The following is a 22,582-nucleotide window of genomic DNA, read 5'->3' as shown; positions in this document are numbered from 1 at the left end:
CTAGCTCTGGACGTGGCCAGCACAGGCCTCTCCTGGGCCCTCCCTTCTCTTCGTGTTTTGATTATTTCACCTTCTTATATAGGCAAATTTTTCTCTCTGTCTGAATTTCATTCTCGTATAAAGGACTTCAGTGATAAGCTTAAGACCCATCCTGATTGAGGTGGGCCACACCTACACCAAAGTAGGCTCATCGAAAGGTCCTAATTACATCGAAAGGTCCCACCCACAGGAATAGATGTGACTCAAGAACATGTTTTTCTGGGGTACCCACAGCTCCAAACCACCATGAGGGGTTCTCTCTCATGCCTCTAAAGCAGAATGCAGACCTGCCAAAACCTTCCGTTTAGACCAATGAGCCCCATTTTGGACTTCTGACTTTCAAAAGTATTCAATAATAAGTTTGGGTTGTGCAAAGCCACTGAGTTTGTGGTAATTTGTTAGAGAAACAATAGAAAACTAACACTCGGTTTGTAAAATGATTTTTGCTACAGAAAAAAATAATATAAATTTCCTCAGTTAGAAAATTATATGTAGATATGTATCTGTATTGTGTGTGAGAGACTCTTCTAACATTTGAATCTCTGACTTTGTGATTTTTTAAAAATTTCCACTTTCAGAAATAAATCATATTGTTAGCCCTTGACCTATTTCAAGACATCATTATCATGTCATTTATTAATAATTGATTAAGTAAGTTTCAGAGTTTTCTTATATATTTTTGAGGTTTTATCACCTATTGCCATTACATACTTAGGAAACTATTATTATATGATGATGTCTAATCTTCAGTTATTTCTTACATTCTTTTAAACAGCATGAAATAATTAAGTTTATCAGGCACTATAGAACTTATTTATCTTTTCAATTTTTGTAAATAATACATAAGCAAATAAAAATAGTATCTCTTTCTGTGCAAAACTTAAAGTCCCTTGAGGTAGACTGATTATCATTTATAAAATCTCAAGTGAATTTTACAAGCCATAAGTAATATATTCAGATATTGTAAGGAAATAGGTAACATGCATGCATTCTCAACACATCCTGTACAGTATATAAAATGCAGGAGTTATTTTTTATATACATTTATTTAATGACATTTGGAAATACACTGCTTATTTCATAATAAGCCAATTTTGACTTTCCTGAATTTATACAAACCTTTGCAAAATTTTCCTCTGTTATAAATTTAAATCAAAATAAGGATGCTTTTATTGAAATTACCCTGCCCAATACGTAGCAATTATATTAAATGCCCATACAATTACTGTAATGGGACCTCACAAAATTAAACTAGAAAACAAATGCCAGTGACTCATTTTAAAACTTAAATATTTTATGACACGTAATCCCATATACTCTTGTTAAGCATATCTTTTAGAGTTTCGAGCAAGTGATTTCCTCTTGATTTTAATTTGTAGATTTTCTTTTCAAAAAAAAGCAAATGTTCTTTGAAAAATATTCTAGTTCACAATGCATATGTTTTACTTACTCTGCATGAACATAAGATTGTACTAAACAGGCTTGACCCTGATTAACTTCTTGTGGCAGACACAGGCAGTGCAGTTGGGCCATATTAAAAGCACTAAAAAGAATTTTGTGCTGGAATCCACAAAACATGATGCTAAACATTTTCTTGACATTTTTAGTACGTTTTTAAACATTTTTAGCACATCCTCTCATTCTATTTGAGGGGGCGGAAACCTGTTCATATTTTTATCAATACATAACGTAAATAGATTTTGGCAGTCAAATGAGCTTTTAATGAAAAGTACGCTTCCCCCTTCCTCTCTCCCCTGTGTAGCTTCCAGAAGGCAAAAACTGCAACTTGTTCCAGCCCTTTATATAGTTTTCCTGAATTACTTTTTCTCTCTCCATATTTCCTCAGTCTGTACATTAATGTGATCATAGCAGTGTTACTCAATGTTGAGAAATGTATTCTCTGTTCTTACTCAGTTCTTCATTTCCCAGGACTTAGCCATTTTTTTTCTTTTCATTTCTCTAGTTCTCTAGCATTATTTTCTCCAGGCACTCCATAATGTCTCCTTATACCTGCAAATAGTATTGCTCATATGGAGGAAAACATAGTTGTTTTTCTTCTTTGCAGCCTCCCACGTGAAAGTCTGTCCTTTTGCCCCGATCTGTGTGAGATACTCGCTAAACTTAAAAAGAGGGCAATCAAGACTTCCTTTGGGTCCTTTCCAATACTGGCTCTTATATCTTGGATTCTCACTCAGTTTCCTTCTTTGTTTACTCTTAAAGTGCTTTCCTTGGAAAGATGCATGAGAGGTATACTTTTAGTTTTGTGCATATCTCAATTTATCTATATTATATCATCATTCAACAAATTATTTGGCTAGTTATGGAATTCAAAATTGAAAATCACTTTTGCTTAGCATTTTTAAAGTGGTGCTTTCTTTTCTTAAAATGTGTAGATGCTGTTATTGAGACTTTCAGGCTATTGATAACGTTGTTTCTTTGTATGTGACCAGTTGTCATCTCCCCTAAATTCTGCAAAATCATAGAGCCGTCTCTTTAAGTGTCGTTTTCTGAACTTTCAAAATTATTAGCATTGCTGTGGATTTTCCCATTCCTTACACTTGTAATTCGATGATCCTTTCAATTTGGAGACTCATGCTTTCTGCTTTTACAAATATATTTATTAATTTATATTATTAATTTATATATATTGATTTATATATATATATATATATAATTGGAGTTGTGACGAATGCGTACCATTGTGTAATCTCTACCATAATCAAGATATCGATGAGTTGCACTGCCCCAAATTCCTTCCTGTCCTTTTGTAATCAATCCCTACTCTACCCCCAACTCCTGGCATATAATTTATATACAATTTATAAATTATATATAAATTAATTATATATAAATATATATATAATATAAAATTTATATATATTAATTTATACTTTCATCGCTCTATTTCCTCTTTCTCCTTGCCTGGAAACTTACTCTTCAAATACTTTACAATTGGAATTGAAACCATAAATTTAAAAACCATTTTTAACTTTCTGCAATGTTTTATGCAACTTTCTTTTGAATGTTCTGTTGAATTTTTCAGTGGTCACATATTTGGTTTCTAAGAATCATTGCTTGTTTTCCAATTTACCTCTTAACAGTGCATTCCGTTTTTGTTCTAGAGATTGCAGTTCCGTTCCTTAGCACTCTGATTACAACAGCATCTCTAAGAGAAAACAGGTGAGTAATTGCCAGGAGTTGGGGGTAGAGTAGGGATTGATTACAAAAGGACAGGAAGGAATTTGGGGCAGTGCAACTCACCTATATCTTGATTATGGTAGAGATTACACAATGGTACGCATTCGTCACAACTCCAAGAACTTAATACTTCTTTTAAAGGGTGAATTTTACTCCATGTAAATTATCCTACAGTAAAAATGAAAAAAACAATTTAAAGAGTAATGATTATTTTAGGTCCTAGGAATTTTTTTTTAATTATTTCAGCTTTTGATTATTGCCCCAATAGCTGCAGTATTTTGACCCTCTTGTGGTATTTTCTCTGCAGATAATTGTGATGAGCTGCTGGCATCTGCTTTGCCTCCAGCCACCTTCAACAGCTCCCCGGAGCGGTCCCACAGCACGGCCCGAGGTTTGCCAGGCGTAACCCGAGAGACAGTGGGTCTGCTTTTGTCCTCTCAGTGATCCTTGGTGAATCTCATTAATTTTCAGGGGCTACTGGGTTTTCATTTAATAAAATAATTATAATTGGCCCTGTGCAGAAGGAAATAAATTCCACATAAGCATATTCGCCCCCATTTGACATGCTGGGGCCAGATCTGGCGTGAATAAATCGAACACTTTGGCACCTGCTGGGGTTCCCTCAACTCAATCCCATGGACCTTGGAAAAAGTCCACCTTACTATACCCTCATTTCAACTTCTAGGTATTCATCGAAGGCTCTAGAATCTGCCAAGGCCCTTTGTTTACCTTGCCATTCTTTTTCTACCATGAGTATATAATTTTTGTGTACATTATCCTAGATTATTTAATTATCTCTGTTTGGATGAGAAAATCGGTGGAATAAAGAGGCACTCTTAAAAGATGCTTATTACATTTTAAATATAATTCTTTGTTTATCTCTCATTATGGCTCACTTGCTTCTCTCTTTAGCATCCACAGAGGAGAGATAAGCATATAATGGTTTATTCATGCTCCACTGCAAATATTCCATTGATGTTTGTAAACATATCTCTTGAGGCGTGTTTCTTTTATATGTCCTTAAGTGGAAGGCTGGAAAACTGAATATTATCTTGCCATGTAAATAAGGGAGAACTTTAAAACGGGATATTCTTAGCAATGGGGCATTATCTTGGCATTTTTCTAGTAAAAACCTTTATTTGAATCCATTCCCAGGAAAGTGAATTTGTACTATTAACAAAACAAACATTTGAAGGCATGTGTGAAATACACACCATTAGGCACTATTAATATTATGCTTGCTTATTTCTCTATTGCCTTTTTTTCATGGTGTTTGTACTTTTTTCTGCTCTTACTCCCTGTTGAGCTTCTTGGTGTTTTGATATTTGAGCACATTAAGTAAAGCCCACATTGTGCCAAATAAATACGTTATAGCTGTCAAAGCCCACCTCCCATTCAAGGCACTTATTCTAATGCAGACATTTTAAAGTATACGGCTTCATCATGTGCTCATAGCTTTCCGTTTTTTTTTTTTTTTTTTTTAAATTTCATTTATTTCTCTATTTTAGCAAAGTAAAATGTATACAAATATGTTCCAGTAAGGCATTTGCGGAAGAGTGAGAAACAGTGGAAAGTACTGTTTTCAGACAGAGACTGTTGGGTGCTCGTATGTGTTAGTGGAGCTTGTCCCTTTTGTCACCAGCCTGGTCGCTGCTCCCAACCTCCCCTCAGAAGGAGAGACACCTGTCATCACCCGCTGGGGAGGGGTCTCACCGCGCGGACGGCAGCAAAGGGCACCCCAATGCCCGCCACCAGAGACGCAGTCCTGGGGTCCCAGCCCACTCCAGGGGTTTGCAGGTGTGGGGTCGCCCACCCACGCACGTCTACTCACGTGGAGGAGAGACAGAGCCAGGCCAGTGGGTCTCCGTCCGGGGCCAGTGCAGGGAGATGTCCTAAGCGCAGCGTCCCTCTGGGGGCGTGTCCTGGTGGAGTGGCACCACTCCCTTCCCGCCAGGACAGCTGCCCAACGGGGTGAGCCAGGCACTGTTCACCTGTGCTCAGGGCAGAGGGGAGGAGTGTGCCGGCAGGCCACCGTCGGTCAGGGGGTGGGTTTTTACCTCTAGACATTCCTGAGCATGGTGTCAGCCCCCCTCCTCCTAGACTCCAGGATAATCCTTCTAAGCCTGAGCACAGAGTCTACTTCTGGGTCACAGGGAAAGGCCTGAGACAGCCTCGAACTGTCCCCTCCCAGATCTCTTTATACCTTTGCAGCTGAAGTTATCGTTAATAAAACGATCCCACAACCAGTCAGTTAAGAGTTTCCAGCTGACCATTGGGAAGCACCTATTGCCCAGCGGCCAGGGAACAGCACTACACCTTCTGAGGGGCCGAGTTCCCCCCCAGCTGTCTGCAACCCTCCTTTTTTGTGCCCAGCCCTGACCCCCTGGTTTCTTTAGCCTCACAGCCGTCACTTCTGTTCTGTGATATCCTCTACCACTGGCCTCTGTTACTGGGGCATTTTCCAGCCTCCTCTCACTCTCCTTTCATCCTCTCCTCCACCTCACCATGGGATCGTGCAGCCAAAACACCACCGTGCTTTGAGCCTGAGTTTCCAAGTTAAAGCAACTGCAACTACAGCAAAATAGCAGCTAAGCTTCCAGGTACATTTAAATGTGCCCTTGCTTCCATCGGTAGGGTTTGAGTTCTATTTCCTAACTTTAGGTTGTGTTCCTGCAGGTGCAGTGGACAGTTTATCACTGAAACCCTGGTGGAGACTGGGCAAAGGGAAGGAGAGAGAGCCAGGGTGGTGCCAAGCCATGGCCCTTCGTGGTGTGAAGTCATAGTTGATCCTAAAGTGCAGAACCAGCGTGGGGTCATTTTTATTCTTCATTCTTGTTCCTGCAGTGCAGAGTGAAGCACATCAACCTTAATAGAGTTTAGACTCATGTTAATGAAATCAGAAAGATAGGCCCATTCTATTACTTTTGTCCACTCGCAGCTGAGTTGCTTACAAACTCTTTGTTTTTCTTTATTGGTTTTGGCTTCTGATGACCTGCCATAGTCAACAAAGGAGTTTCAAAATGGGTGTGATTTATTGCTGGCTATAAATTATCTCTAGTGTGTTTATGTCCCTTATTAGATTTTGAATGGTATTTGGAAAAGTGACTACACAAACGTTCTTATCACGAATGATGAAACCAACAAATAAATGATGCAGTGCCACAGACCCACAGACATGAAAGGCTTTCGCCAGGGGACTCTAAAGATCTCAGAGATAAAATTTAGCAGGCAGAAAACATGTCGTTGTTTTCTGTTTTGTTCCTGTGTGATAGGTAGATGACGTGGGAACAGCTGTGATAGTAACCAGAGCCCGAGCATGAGACAGGAGAGTGAAAGCAGGTAACTATCCAATAAATGAACCCCACCTGATCCACTGCAAGGGAGCAAGAATTGACTTCTGGCCCCTAATAAACTTGCTCTCTCTCTTACTAAATGATGAACCCATGGGCTGAACAAGTTAATGCACTCACAAAAGCAAGTTGTCTGTCTGTTTTTGTGGCTGTGAGTCAATTCGTCCATGAGAGATTCCACAAGTTAAGAAGCATAATCCAAAATTACTTTCAATTTGTGAAAATGCATTGTCATGAAATACTGGACACATTGGAGTGCAATTAATTTAATATGCTTTTGCTTTCTACGTATCCATAGTTACAGTTTCAGCATAGTTTGAACTTTAATGTGTCTATTAAAAATAAAATGCACTTTAAAAGAATCAGTGCCATTATTTAAGCAGGCTCCATTGTTGCGTTTATTGGTTTAAGTGGAATCTCGGAGCTAGAAATAATGATTGCATCTCTGTGTAACCATCCAGACCCTTGAAGTGACAGCATGATATGCCTAATAAAATACCTTTTATTCTCAGTACTTGGGAAACTCTGAAAATGGATCATTGTAACCTATAATTGTGAGTGTACCAAGGCAAAATGAGGAAATAAGCAAAATTAGAGTTGAAAATCTGATAATATAGTAGTTTGCTTTTAGAGCCAACAAACACTATTTTTTTAAAAAAATCTCTCTTATCTGCTCAGTAGGATCAAAAGATTCTTCATATGGCTACATAATTTTGAATATTATGACCTCCTACTTTTGTCTTTTTTTTTTTTAATTTACTGCCACACAACCCTTGCATTGCATGGGACCTCAATTCCTGGGCAGAAGTGACAAACAGAAAAATGATGTTAAAGGTATTGTTGGCAAAGAGGCTCTGGTTCTTGGATAAACCTCAAAAGAGATGAATAGTACAATTTTGGTGAGCATTGTTTCTGATGTGTTTCATTGTATGAAGGTTACCCACTTGTTTTCTTACGAGTTCAGGCACAATAATAATTTCCAACAGGCTGCTGGTACTCGGTGCTCCTGGGATAGGTCCCTGGGAAAGAATAATAGATTGTTTTTCCCTGATGGATGCTTTCTGCTGCTTAACCTATTATGCAAAAATATCCAGTAATGGGTCTTTAGATGTTTGGTGATCAGATAACTTTCCACTACTGAAGAATTCTTTTAAACATTGAGAGGAAAATATTCATAATTGGGGCAAATAAGTCCGTTAACATCAACTATCAACTAATTACAAAAAAAAAAAAAAAAAAAACCAGCTTCCTTGTCTGCAAGAGTGCTTTCAGAGCTTAGTATAAGCCTGTCCTGGGCTTCACCTGGAAGTTCACATTCCAGCAAAGAGAGTCCAAGAGAGAGGCAGGGAATGAGGCGCTGACAGTTCACACACGTGAGGAAGACCCACAGAGGAAGATGACTATCCTGTCTCAGAGAGGGCAGAGGGGTCTGTGTGGGAGCCGCTGGTCAGCTGGGAGGAGTCTGTGGTGGGAGCCGCTGGTCAGCTGGGAGGAGTGTGTGATGGGAGCCACTGGTCAGCTGGGAGGAGTCTGTGATGGGAGCCATTGGTCAGCTGGGAGGGGTCTGTGGTGGGAGATGCTGGTCAGCTGGGAGCAGTCTGTGGTGGGAGATGCTGGTCAGCTGGGAGCAGTCTGTGGTGGGAGCAGTTGGTCAGCCGATAACAAGTCATGGAGCTCAGGCAGGCCTCGGGAGATGGTGTGCACCACAGATGGAGCAGCAGGGAAACTGTGAAGTCCAACAACTCAGGGCTATACAGGTACTCGAAGCTCAGCCAATTCCCTCAGCTCCCGGACGTCTTCTGAAGTGCCTGCTGCAGTGGCCAGCAGAGCTCTAGTGTGTCCATGTCCCTGACAGACTCTGAAGTACGAGCCGCCCCATGTCCATAAACTCTTGGCTCCTCTGTCAGAGCTTAGGGTTGGCCACCACGTAGAACTTTAGGCTCCCAGGTTTGCCTCAGTTGGCATCCATGTGTCACTGGTCGTCTGCAAGGGCCGACTGACCCACCGTCCTGGGTGTGGTGGAGAGAGAGAGAGGGAGAGAGAGCCGCCGTCCCTGGGGGCCTCGGCCAGGCGCACAGCACACTTACAGCTTTCTCCAAGACCTCGCTCATCTCCAAGGGGTTCTTGGCTTCCTCAACCTACTTTTCAGTCCTTCTCTGGGTGTGTCCCACTTCATTTTGAAAGCCGGGAGTAGGTGGCGCCTCTTGTTGAGCCCTCAACTGAGACTGGTTGGGGAAGAGCCCTTCATTAAGGTCCTGCTCTACAAAAGCCCCGCCTAGGGAACTGTGAACGGCCACAACGTAATCAAAAAGGACTTATTAAAATAATCTACATTAGCACTTAACCTATTTGCAGATATAAACAGAGGAGCCAAGAAGTACATCTACTAGTTTTAATTCCCTGAAAGTTAAAGATAGTAAAAGGAATTGAATTAATTGTGTGCCAGGTGAAAGAAAAAAAAGCATGAACTACTGCTCATGAAAAGAAGAGTGAGGAAAATGATGGGGCGTCTCATCACGATATGTCATCAGAGCCCCTCGGTTTATCTAATGTAATTAAGGACACTGCCGTTACATAATGCCATGGCCAGATCAACTCAGAGCACGGGGGTGGAAAACAGCTCGGGGTTCTCTTGTCCCAGGTTTCATGGTAGCTGGCAAGGCCAAACGATGTTTTATGAGTACGGAAAAGCATTTTTTAGTCACTGTGGTCTAATTTTCAAGACACCAAATTTAAAAGTGGCACAAATCTGATAGGACAGTCCACGCCATGGTTCAGTAAAGCAAACCACCTGTCTACATGCTTCACCTGGCCAGGGCAGCCACTGCCCCCACATCTCATTCACATACCTGACCCGTGGAGTCATTTGCAATTTGGGCCCCTTTGCCATCCATAGGTGATACAACTGAGGTGCTAATTTGGACATTTTTATCACAGTGGTTAAAGGCAAACAAGAGGGTGTCAAGTTGCAATCAGTACAAAGCTGTGCACGTATTTCAGAAATTGGATGGGCTTCAACAAGCTAGCTTGTCAGCAATGTGTGGGAAAATGATTGTAGAATTTTAAGAAGCAACACATCAAAATCTCAATTTTAAATAAAATCAAAAGTGAAATCAGTGTTTCAGAAGGGAACCTCCCACACTCGAGGCTGCTTACTGCCGGCATCCTAAACCCGAGTTCCAAGTTCAGACTTGAAGGGAGCCCCTACCTAACCCTCCTGTTCTGCAGGTTGAATGCTGAGAGTAGGAGCTGACTTACTGCTTCATATTTGGAAATTACAAGCATGCTTCTCTACCTCCCAAAACCAGGGAGACAGGAGGACATGAATCCTCAGCTTAATCTGTCAGCTTTAATTACTTCACACTCTTAACCCCCAGCGCTGTGGGACCATGCTCTCATTTCTAGATGTTTGGGCTCCAAAGGGGTATACTGCCTATTTCTAGATGTTTCTTCGCTACCTCTCTCCTTGTGACTGTCTTCACCTAATAAAACAAAGCCAGCCCCACGCGTGCCTTCCATGTCTGCCCCCACCTGGCAGTCCTCCCTAGGACTCAGCTCAGAGTTCTGTCATCTTCTGGTCTCACTGCTCAGTTACGGCTGAGGGACCCACAGGGCCGGTTGTAAACAGTTTAGACACTCCTGAGAAATGCCGGAAAGCCACAAAGCAGTTTGATTGGCAGTTTGGGGCAACTAATTATTCTTCAGAATCTTTATAAATATACCTCATCTTTTCCTCCAACTGTTCTGTTACCGTGAGAATCCCTGATGGCTTCATTTCCATACTTCAGATAAGTCTTGTTTGCAGCAGAAGCGTTACAGGGGTGATGAGGAAAGAGAAACTTGAAGGGGAAACTGTAAGTTTGTAAAACACCATTTTGACACCAAACTCGTTACATCAAGCACCAGATATAAATTGTAAGCAATATTGTGCTTGAATGCAGGGGTGGCAAAGGATGATGTTTAAACCATGTTGCAAGAGTGTTTCATCTGGATGTCTGACAGCCCTCAGCCTCTTGCCTGGTACTTGCTAATTTGAGGAGAGAATTGATCGTAAATTTTAAGATGCTGAGGAATAGTTTGCATTTCTAGACCTTTCACATTGCATAACTGCAGTTAAGAATTCAGTGGAATATTTCACGTAAAAATAAAAGCTGAAATAATGGCATTGAAGTCATAAGACAAGAAACAAGATTTTACATGCAATTGTCAAAAATGTTTTGATAGTAATATCAGAGAAATCATTGAATTCAAATATTTAACTATGTTAACGTAATGTTTATTATTCCTTTTCTCGTTCACATTTTATAAATGGTTTTTGAGACTAAATGGAAAGTTCTAAAAATTAACATATAGTTTAAGGTTGCTTGAAATATGGTAATTCAAATAATCTTATGCCTTGCACATAATAGATTCTTAATATTTTTGAACTAATGAATGGATTTTCTATATTAGGAAAATAAAGTTTATGTATGATAAATACACCCAATTTTAGGACTTGATTTTCTCCAAGATCAATCACTACCTGTTCGGGGAAAGCTATGTATGGGGTTGTGGCCATTAGTTTTATTGCAATTATAATAAATTGATCGATATTCTCTTTAGCTGGCAAATACACACATAGATGAATAATATTTACCTTTCGTATTAAGTTTGTCTTTTTCTCCTGTGCTATAGCCATGCCTGCATCAAATGAATTTATGAAAACTAGCCCAGTTCAACAATTAGTGAACAATGCCAGGTTATTACTCCATGATGCTGTTTACAATGAAAAGAATATTCATTCTGGGTATCATTTCGTGTACTGGTTAAAGACACAGCATTTATTTGTGCATTTGGTGTTCCATGCCTCCTCTGTATATTTTTTATTAACAGGTTCAGCTCAAATTTTTCAGTATTTCAAACTCCCTGGCTCCTTGTCCTGGTTGTCATATTATTGTGCTTTGTAAGATTAGGATAAAATACTCCGTTGGTGATTTCTCCAATCCCACCTTGAGGTATTTCTAACAGAAACACCAGGCAGGTGTAGACTGGCTGGAATTTCCTTACAAGGGAAGAAAAACATGAGTTACCCGGAGAATTTTTCCCCCAACTCCTTTTACCCATGCTGATTTATTCTTAATTTAAAACCTGAAATCCCCTTAAATTTTCTTAGGATCTCAGAGGATGTCTTACCAATAGCTGAGAGTCTATTGTCCTCATCTCTAACTTTGGGTCTTCTGTCCACAAGAGGCCTCCTGTGAGTCTGAATTGCATTTTGTTTTAAAAATACAATCACACAGAAGGCACTTTTATCGTGTGGTTAAATTTCGACGTTAGAAGAAGACCCCTGAGGTTTTCTAAACAGAACTATAACAGACCGCGCATGTTTCCTATCCCTGTGGTCTAAGCATTCTGACACGAAGGTACATTTGATGGCTGCCAGGAGAGTGAGCAAATTCATCTTGGTTAAAAGAGAAAAAGAACCGAGATCCATTATAAAATGTCCACTGACCCGTGTGCAAAAGCTTTAATTCATGGCGTTGTCCTAATTATTTTTGTGATATCATTTCCTTCCCCAAATATAAGTTTTCCTCCTGAGGCTAAAAGGATGCTGGATGTTAAGGAGAATGAAGGGGAGAGCGAAGAGGCCAGGAATTAAAAAATAATTTGCCGAAGTCTGGGAGGCATTATCAGTATATCAATAATGATGACATAATAAATCGCACATATCTAGCACGTAATCGAACATTGTGACCAAGCTCCAGCGTTAAGGAAGGCCGCTTTTACTGTGTGACCCTGGGTTCCTTGTATCTCATTGTATCCTGGTCAGACTGGTTTCGCCAAGCTCAGGGCCACCCAGAGGCCACATGTCTTAGCAAAATTTAAAGAGAGCAGGAAAGATAACAAGCTACAACATGTGTGGAAACCATGAAGAACAGTTTATGTGCGTTTGGCTGATCCACAGCTCCATGACAACTTGTGTGACGAGTCATCTCGCATCATCAGATGCATGCCGCATTTCCAGGCAGGCCGAGAGGGCAGAAGGGGCCTTTGTCGCAGTTGTAGGGCAATCATGCCTTCCTTGGTGCACTTCTTTATAAGTATCTAGTAGACATTCCCTCTTTTCAGGTATTAGTATCATTCAAGATGGTGCAGTGAGATATTAAAAATGCATATTTTGGAAACCCTGCTTTTCCTATTCCCTCCTTGCTGGGGACCCATTTCCTGGAGGTTTCGTGGGGAGCCGTGTGATGGCTCGGAGGCTTTATGGCCCCCAGGAAAGTATGTTCTTAATCCGTTCCTGTGGGTGTAGGCCTGTTGTGGGTGTAGACCTGTTGTGGGTGTAGACCTGTTGTGGGTAGGACTTTTAATTAGGCTGTTTCAATTGAGATGTGACCAACTCATTCAAGGTGGGTCTTAATCCTCTTACTGGAGTCCTGTATAAGAGGAGAAAACACATAGCGAAGCTAAGAGATGAAATTAAGAGGAACACATGGAAAAAGCCCCTGAGAAACTGAGAGGCATGAACACACTCACAGAATATGACAAGGAAGCCACTGAAGCCAGAAGCTGGAAGCAACGCAACCCAGGAGAGAAGGACCAGCAGACGTGCCTCGCCATGTGACAGAGGAGCCCAGGCTCGCTGGTAGCCAGTCTTCAGAGAAGGCATCGTCCTGTTGATTGCCTTAATTTGGGCATTTTCATGGCCTTAGAATTGTAAACTTGTAAACTAATGAATCCCCATTGTAAAAGTCAATATGTATATAATTTATATGTGTGTATACTTATAAAAATATATGAAATCAAAAATAAACAAAAAGTTCTTTTGGTGTTATGAATTTAGACATTATTATTATTCATGGTTTGATACTTCTATAAGAGCTTTATTGAAAAACTGCAGAGTGAACTTACAATATAAACAGAAATACACGAACCCAAAGGTGAAATGTACCAAGGAACCTATTGTTTAAGGAATAAGTGAAAGAGAAATATAATACATGCATTTAAAGGTACAGAAAAAAGGCACTTTATTAGTGTGAGAGTAGTTCCTAAACATCTCATAAATTTCAGAACACAACCTGTGAAACCCCAGCAGAGTATCAGAAGTGGGGTTCTGCCTTTCCCATGGAATCAGTGGGTGAGTTACAATCACTGCTGAGGCTGAATATTAATTTGGGGGTTTTCCAAAGTCTAATCCTTGGTCTCCTCTCCTTTTGGCAATCTTTTCTAGCCCTAGTATTTCCTAATGTTTGGTTAATTATTCATTCTTATGTTCTGTTTCCCAAAAAGCCCCACATCTTGTAGATACCTCCTGTCATGGTTAGGGACATGTGTCAACTCGACCAAGTTGTGGTAGCTGTTTATCTGATTGGGCAAGTACTGGCCTCTCTGTTGCAATGAGGACATTTCATAGGATTAGGTCATGATCATGTCACCTGCATCCACAGCTGATTCCATTTGTAATCAGCCAAAGGGGAGTGTCTTCTATAATTAGTGACACTAAATCTAATCACGGGAAGCCTTTTAAGGAGGACTCAGAGGAGACAGGCCCCATTCCTGCTTCAGCTGGTGAGCCTCTCCTGCGGAGTTCATCCAGACCCTCCATCGGAGTGGTTGGCTTCACAGCCTGCCCTGTGGATTTGGACTCTGCGTTCCTGCGGTCACGTGAGACACTTTTATAAATTTTATATTTGCAAGTGTTCCCTGTGGATTCTGTTTATCTAGAGAACCCTAACTAATACTCCTCCTCATCTCCAAATCAAATCCTTCTCATAAACATTTTTTTAAATCCCCACTATGGTTCTTTCAGGCAAATAATCATATAGGCAGGGAGGCTTGGCCAGCAATGGAAAAAGACCATGGGCTGATTGAAATGTAATGCCATCACCAACTCTTCTTCCATTGTGCTAAGAACAGCTTGTCTCACCTTTATAAAGACAGGTGATCTGGAGTAGTCCACAGTCAGTGAGCACTACTTCAGTCCAGTCCAATTTGGAAACACTTGCTACTGTGGTTTAGTTCTTGAACCACTTTAACTGTTATGTCCATTTCAGGGAAAAAGTAATTGCAGTGTACAAAAGTCAACATGGGAAGAAACACTAATCCCTTCTTAGTGCAACCACTCAGAAAAAAGAGAAGAAAAGTTTAGAGCAATGTGGGTGACACCACCTATGGCGGTTATTCTTTGTCCCACAAAGAATCAGTGTGAGAAGAGAAGGCCTTTGACACAAAGTCAGAAAGCAAGGAGAGCCAGAACCTCAAGTTTATTTTCTGCTAGCTATTTATTGGGTAAAGGGGCCACCTGGAGTTAGGCTATCCATGACAGACCAGGGGGCGTTCCTGCTTGTCTTGAGGAGGTATCTTTAATTTTAAGAACAAAGCAGGAATTTTCCCATGAGTAGAAGGAGATGTTCCAGATAAGCAAATGCCACAGTCAAGCAAAGCAGACAGATATGCAAGTGACACAACAAAGCCGACAGACATCTTAGGCTGTTTTCTGCTTGACAAACAAACAGGCAGACAAGTGCAGTGATTTTCCACTGCTTATGGACATGTAAGCATAGAGCAAGCTTACAAATGCTTTAACCATATCCTCTCCACAAAGCAATAGCTCCCAAGAAGTTTTTAACAAGACTAGAGAAGGAAAATGAGCTTTTTCACAACTATGTACAATAAAGTACCCAGAAATTCTTAAGTTATCCATAAAAATACAGTGGTTGATGTTTGGCAAGAAGAGAGAAGGCAGGAAAGACAGAATGACCTAATGGCAATAATGATCACGAAAACATTATCGAAGCACTGGACCCAGTGTGGGTTCATGACAGTTTTTCAGGGAATTTTACTTAATGAAACAAATTGTTTATTTGGGAAACTGCTATATGACAAAAATGAACACAGCTTTAGAGCTTTCTGTTGACAAGTAAAGCGTATAAATGGCTTGCTGCTTACTGGGTTTTACATTCTTGGAAATTATGCAGAAAACACAGATATTACTGCAAAGAATGTTGCAGGAAATAAGTAGTTCACAAAATGGCTGAAACTTAAAAAGCATCTCTATGTTTATAGCTCTTCACTTGATGGGATTTAAACATATGGGTGAAGTTCATCATTATTCAAAACTTTCTTTCCAACAGGTTTTTCCTTTAGAGCTTTCACTATTTAACCTCTGGGGAGGGGAGCCAATCCCAATAGATGGGTGGCATTCTTGCTGGTGTGGATCACAGAGGAGATTAATGCCTTTATGTTGCAATAGTCATTGATATCTGGTTGTGGTTTTATGACATAGAGAAAATATACGTTCAAGCGATTGAAGACTTCTGTGGGTTAACATCAGAGATGTCATATAACTCTCCTCTTAGCGCCCAGACTAAATAGAAATCATGACAAAGAGGTGCTTTCCGCGTCACTTCTTCTCTAGTTATTTTGGAAAGGATCAGGTACTGATTTCTTAAGAAAAGAGAAATTCAGCGAGCCTAGAGGACTTAATGCACATCCACCATAACAAAGCCAAGACTCTGCATTAACAAACCCTTCAAAACTTTGCAGCTGATATACGTGACCAGTGTCAGGCTGCCTGGGTGGCTGCATTCAAGAAATAAGAGAGAGCAGAGGCATCAGCTTTTCTTGGAGCACAGAGTGCAGCCTTCCAAGAATGAGTGTGCATTTTCTCAACTCAGGAGAAAGAATGGAAAACTGCCTGATTGCACTGAAAACACTGCACTAATTTACCTGTATTCAGTAACATAGTTAATGGTTTTCCAACAAGTACCAAAAATAAAACTGGTGACTGTTCATGCAAAAACCAAAAATTGGGGGTGTGTGACAGATTAAGTAATCCTATTGGTGATTGATTGATTCTTTTGTCAACAGAATATATATGTTTTGCTTCTCCAAAATGTGCCACGTACACACAGAAAAATTTGGCAAAAGATGCATTGATGCTTTTTAAAAAAAAAAAAGCCAAGATTCACCTTTTTACTCTAGAAAATTATAACACTTGACTGCATTTAATGAGTCACCATTTGTTTGCAACTACATCGTGCTAGAGATGGTTGGAAGAAATGCAAATATATTGAGTAAGAAAGGAGGTTCAGATAGAAATCCTTATACAATTTTCCGTTAATTGACTGCCATTTAAAATAAGGAGGGGCAGAAATGTGAACAGTTGCAAATGGTGACTGATTGTTGTGCAACTTGGAACTTGTTCACTGGGAGAGAGTTCTGACTTCGAATATTGCAGAATATTTTCTTTGGAGAAGCAGATGTCCAATAGTGTATTCGCTTAGACTCTTTCTATTTTATTTTCATGGCTATGGCCATAAATCATTCACATAATTTCTTACCTACATTACCTTTACAGCCTCATGGCTGATTTTCCACTTTTGAAGCTTTCTGGAATTAAATAAATCTTCATCAAGTCCTCAGCTAATCCTCTGTAAAGCACTGTTATGCTCGTATCACAGGGTCACTCCATGAATCTCAGACAACCATCTCCTTGCAAAAAGGGTTCTCAGACTGCTGTTTCCAAACCACCCAATGTTCTCACATAATTAAAAAAGTGGTCTGCATGTTGTTTAGCAAATTTAGGACAAAAAGTAATAAAATAAATTTTCACATATATTTCATGAAATCCAAATGCAAGATCAATTGCAATTTGGCTGATATTTGATTAACAGGATAAAGGGCACCTCAGTAAAAACACATTTTTATATTTTTGTGTGTATTATTAATTTGTTTTAGATTTTTCACTTAGCCAGTATTAGTAATCACACTAAAGTTCCTGTTTTATGGAAATGAGTCAGTGGTTCTGAATGGTTCTTTGGTGCTTAGAAACAGAGATACTAATACAAAAATTTAAAATCTAGCAGAGGAGCATTATTAGTGACCACAAATATAAGAAGCAACCCCCCCCCCATATTGCCTGTTATGAAATTGAATAAGATAGTAGCATGGGGTTCTCAAGGTAGTAAAATAATTTTCAAAAATGCTTGTATAGTGTTGTCTGGAATAAGCATAAGGTAATGTTTCCTAGGGTGAACGTGATGGTTTTTTATCAATAAAAGAGAAAAATATATCAGAACCACACATTCATCATGCAGAGTGGCATGGCTAATACCAAAAAACTTTGATGCTGTGCTATTTCCTTAACAATGGGTAAAATCCATCCTAAAGTTAACATTTTGGTTGGAGCAAAAAGTAGAATGAGCTACTGATAAATTTCTTTAATACTTATTTGATCTGATCATCCATGAATGTTTTGAAGCTGGTGAAATTACTTTTGCATTTGAAGACGGATCATTTGGTGCAAGTCAACTGGAAACAGGACAGAAACAGCAGCTACTGTGTGAGGCCTGAGAAGGGGGCTGCCACACAAATCCACCCACTGACTACGAAAACTCAACAGGGTTGGACTTTAGCGTAGGTGAGGAGGTGAGCTCTTCACCTCGTAGTTCTGTTCTCAACCTGAGTCCTTAAGGAGGTGACTGGCTAGAACCTCCATTGAGTTCAGAGCTCCAGGTGTGTCTTCCCAAGTGTGTAATGGAGAGGATGTGGCCATTACCCAAGAGAAGTCCACACAGCATCCTGATGATGATGATGCTATGGCACATGAAGACATTGACAGGACCAGAGGCTCTGCAGCATCACCAAGGAGCAAGTGGAATTATCCAAGAGCACTTTGAAGAACAGAAGTCAAGTGAGCAAGACCCCGTGTTTGCACAAGGTGAAGCTGTGGGAGGATAAAACGAGCCTCAGAAGGTTGTGGTGAGGACTTCCTGGCTGGCTGGAGATGAGAGGACTTGGCTACATCAGCAACAATTTCCCAACCAGGGCACAGGTTGGGAGCTCCTGACTGTCGGGGCCCTACACTGCCTGAGCCCTCTCTATGCATCCCTGTCAAGGGATCTGTAAGAGGCACCTGAGCCCAAAGCTAGCTCCTAGGAGAGTGAGGATGGAGAAAACCTGAAGGAACTTCTAACAGAATGCACCTGAAGTGCTAATATGGACTGACAGGCTGAACTGGCCTGGGACATCTGATGTGAGTAGTTTCTGTCTCTGTATCATCCAGAATAAGAGTTTCCATTAGAAACTCATTGGGCTATTGAAAAATAAAGTTATATTTTCCCTCATGGGTCTGTAGTTGAAAATTTTCCACCATCAATAGGTTTCCAACTGATTTGCTCAAGTAGTTTATGCCAGTGACATATTCAGTATCTTCAGTAACCTAAACTCATTCCTTCCAGGGCAAGATTTCATGGAGTTGAGGATAATTTAAAGATTTCTCAAAAAGTTTGGAATGTAATGCAAAAATGCTCTCCCCCAAAAGAGTCCCATTTTCCCTAAATATATGCTTTCTAGGGTCAAGGTACAATGAAGGTGTGGATAAAAACTCCATTAGCCACTTTCTCCTTAGTGAGGAGCCAGACTTCCAGATTGTCTGTGTGGTGTGCTGGTCGACTCAGAGTTTGATCATCTCCTGGAAGTAAGAAAACTCTCTGTGATTTCCATTTCTGTCTTTCATCCAGAGATCCAGAATTATATGAGAAAGCCACCAGTGCTGTTCCTAATGACATAGAACTGCAAGTTAAAAATCATCAATTTAGGATTTATGAAAAGCAAAGAAATGCATGAACTGCCTACAGAATCTGCCTTTCTAATAGAGCCTCCATCACTGAGCTGGGACGAGGTAGTTTGCAGAGGTTTTCACACTCTGCTTTCCCTGCCACATGAGTTACTTATTAATATCACACGTGGTTTTTATGAAACTTTGTTTCATTTTTTAAAGATTAAAATTTTGAAAAATAGGATCTTTTCCAAACACCTAAAATTGGTGGTCCACATATATGCCCCAAATCCATGAGGTTAGAAGTTTGGGCATTTACTGTCCTTAGCTTTGCGGGAAGGACGCTCAGCATCGGAATCCCCCCTACCCTTCCCACTAAAAACTCCCTGCTCCCTAGATGTCCTCTGTGCTCTCAGCAGCTTGACTTACATCTTTCTGCCTGGATGCCATTACCTGGCACTAGAACCCTCCAATGGGAATAGCTCTTACCTTGGCTTTTTAAAATTCGACTTTAGATACCTGGGTGAAATGTTTCCCATGTGTTAATCACTCCAAGCAACAAGGACCTCACGAGTTTTTAAACAAGGAGCTGGTAAACTTTTTCCGTAGAGGCACAAATCATAAATGTGTTAGGTTTTGTGGGTCTCTGTGGTTTCTCCTCCTTTTCTTTTTTTTTTAGGCACACATTAAAAATGTAGATGTCATTCTTAGCTCCTTGGCTGAGCTAAAACAAGCCAAGGTCCTGATTTGGCAGACCGCCTGTAGTTTGCTGACCTCTGCAAAGCAAGCATCCCCAGCCATTTCCCACCCTCAAATCTCTCAGAATATACACCGTATGCATGCCAATGTGCTTACTCTTTACTAGACCCCAAATTCCTTCAAGGAAGGACCCCAACCCATCTTATCCTTAGTGATTAAGCGTAGGCTTGGAGTTAGCGGGCTCTGATTTTTCATCCTGGCTCCACCACTTACTAGCTGTGTGACCCTGAACAAATTCCTCACGTCTCCTAGCCTTTGCTTCCACCAGTGCAAAATAATAATAATAGTACCCATTAAGAGGCAGCGCTTAAGCTATGTAAGAATTAAATGAGCTGATTCATAAAAAGCAGCACATGAGCTGATACAAAATAGCTGCTATTTATTAACTGATTCCACAGGCATAATAAGATCTAGTAGCAGTAAAGGTAGAGCTCATGTGAAGGTTACACATACTCTGTTTCCCAGAGCCTTGTAAAAAGTGAATGCTAAATAATCCATACTGATGGAATTCATTAAACATAAACCTGTATAGTAAATAAATCTAAAATGAAACATGAAATCATGCCAGATAAGGTCAGTTGTTCCCAAGTAAATGTCAAAACTCTGAAAGATCTTGTTTAATTAGGTTGTGACAGCCCAAGAGGCATGTGTGCTATGTAATTAGTTTATACGAATCAAATCCCTTTGTGGTTTCATGTAAATTGGCTGCAACTCTGCCAGTTGTATGACATTGGAAATTTTAAAAAGCAGATAGAAAAATCCCAAAGAATGAGCTTGTCTGTCATTAACAATCATTCAATTAAAAAACAATTACATTATGAAGTGGTTGTATTGAGTTTTAATTTCTATAATAATATAATTTTTGTGCATTTCAAATAATTTTTGTAAAGGCTCTCAATCAGCTAATGAAGGGTTTTAGAATTGCTACCATAATCGTCAACCTGTGTAACTCTTGATTATTTTATATTACTTCTATAGCATGATTTGTAGACTATCTCTAGTTGGGGTTATGTCTTTCAATGGAATACATGTGTGTATTTTCTGTTTACAACCAGCAGACACAGAACTATTCCTGTAACTTGCTCTGATTTTTATATATGCTGGTGGATGGATCAATCACCCTTTGTTCAGACTGTAGAATCTAAGCAGGGGGTGATGATGGTTATGACTGTGCTGATAATTCCTTATATACCAGAGTTTTAACTTGTGATATAGCATGGAACTAAGTCAGACTAACAGAGTATAGAGACCTCAAAAAGCTATGTTGTATTTAATAAAATGTGGCATTATGGGGTGTTAAATAACACACCCCTTGTTTCTTATGATGTCAAAAGTCACTGAATTTCAAAAATGTTTATGAGGAATGAGATGTAGCAGGCAGGCCTCCCCCTCTTTCTGATTTAGCTGTGCTCTCTGTGGAAAATCCAGAACCCCCTAGTCTTCAGGAACTGGTGAAAATGCACATAGTCAAGATAAGATATTCCTGGGGTGGGGGCCCCTCAACAGTCTATAAGCCCTGGGCCATTCTCAACTTAAATCCGCCAATTGTTTACCTTGTCTTTAAGGTATTCTACAGTCTATAAAAGCTAAGGTTGCCTTTTGTTTGAGGCTCAGACTTTCGAGGTGACTCGGCTGGGCCCAGTGCGCACGAGCTCATAAATCACTTGCTTTCCGAAACTGCGGTCCCTTAGTCTCAGCCTGCTCTATTTTTGCCGAACAGTCCTGGAGGCCTGCGGCCTCAATCCTGGTTTTCGCGCTACAGAGAAATGCCCTAAGGATCATGAACTCTATGAAAAATTTCATGTATAAAGCCTCAACACTTCCTCCTACCTAGTGCAGGAAAGCTGTATGAAGATTTTCCATAATTAATTTAGATTGCTTGCAATATAGTTTTTCCCACTTTGTAATTTTTCCCTAAACCAGAATAAGTTATTTTATGGTGTAAGATATTGCATTCGTCCTGTGTTTCAGATAGTTAAGAAATTTAGATGAATTGATAAAGAATTTTTTTTTTTTTTAGGAGAAAGTTTGCAAAAAAAAAGAGAGAAGCCTGTGAAGGACAGGTCAGAGAAGTAGGCAGAGGTTGAGGAGAGTACAAGGTGACCAGGAGTCAAAGGAAAAGGGCCCAAGTTAGTAGTGTCTTGTGACTTGATTTACCCACATTGCTTCTTAAACTTCCTATCAGGTTCCTCAGTGACATAGATGGATTTTATAAAGATGCAGTAATGAACTAACAAAGACAAAAAGTTGTAGTTCTTTAAAGTACCATCAGTCAAAAATGTTTCCTTAATAATTTTAACACTCCTAATTCAAAAGTGTAATAGTTGTACTCTCTGTACATTTCCTCTAAAAATTCCCAATTTGAAGTCTTAGGATGAATTTCTGATGAATATATTTACTTTAAAATCTCATGGCTATACTATCTCTTACCTCTTTACAAAAGGGAACATAAAGAGATAAAAAATTTATCATAATTTATGAATATATAATTTCACAAAGTTAATAGATTGTAAGATGTTCAATAAATATACACAACATGCAAAATAATTAACAAACATGCTTCTATTTAAATATACATACCAGCCCCTGATAAATCGGTGCTAATATATAAAGTATAAAGTTTTTAAAATTTGGGGTTGACTCTTAAGGCTGACTTTGGTGTCATTAGGATTATGTTGATATTTCTTAAATTTGC

At 39.9% G+C, this 22,582-nt stretch overlaps 1 pseudogene; it reads left to right on the top strand.

The window, feature by feature from the left end:
* The window catches only part of LOC143655444 (contactin-associated protein-like 3), a 231,340-nt pseudogene that overhangs the window by 21,451 nt on the left and 187,307 nt on the right, over positions 1-22,582 (top strand).

Source organism: Tamandua tetradactyla, chromosome 2, assembly GCF_023851605.1.
Source record: "Tamandua tetradactyla isolate mTamTet1 chromosome 2, mTamTet1.pri, whole genome shotgun sequence".
In the NCBI taxonomy this organism is placed as follows: domain Eukaryota; kingdom Metazoa; phylum Chordata; class Mammalia; order Pilosa; family Myrmecophagidae; genus Tamandua; species Tamandua tetradactyla.
This window is presented reverse-complemented; position numbering and strand designations above follow the sequence as displayed.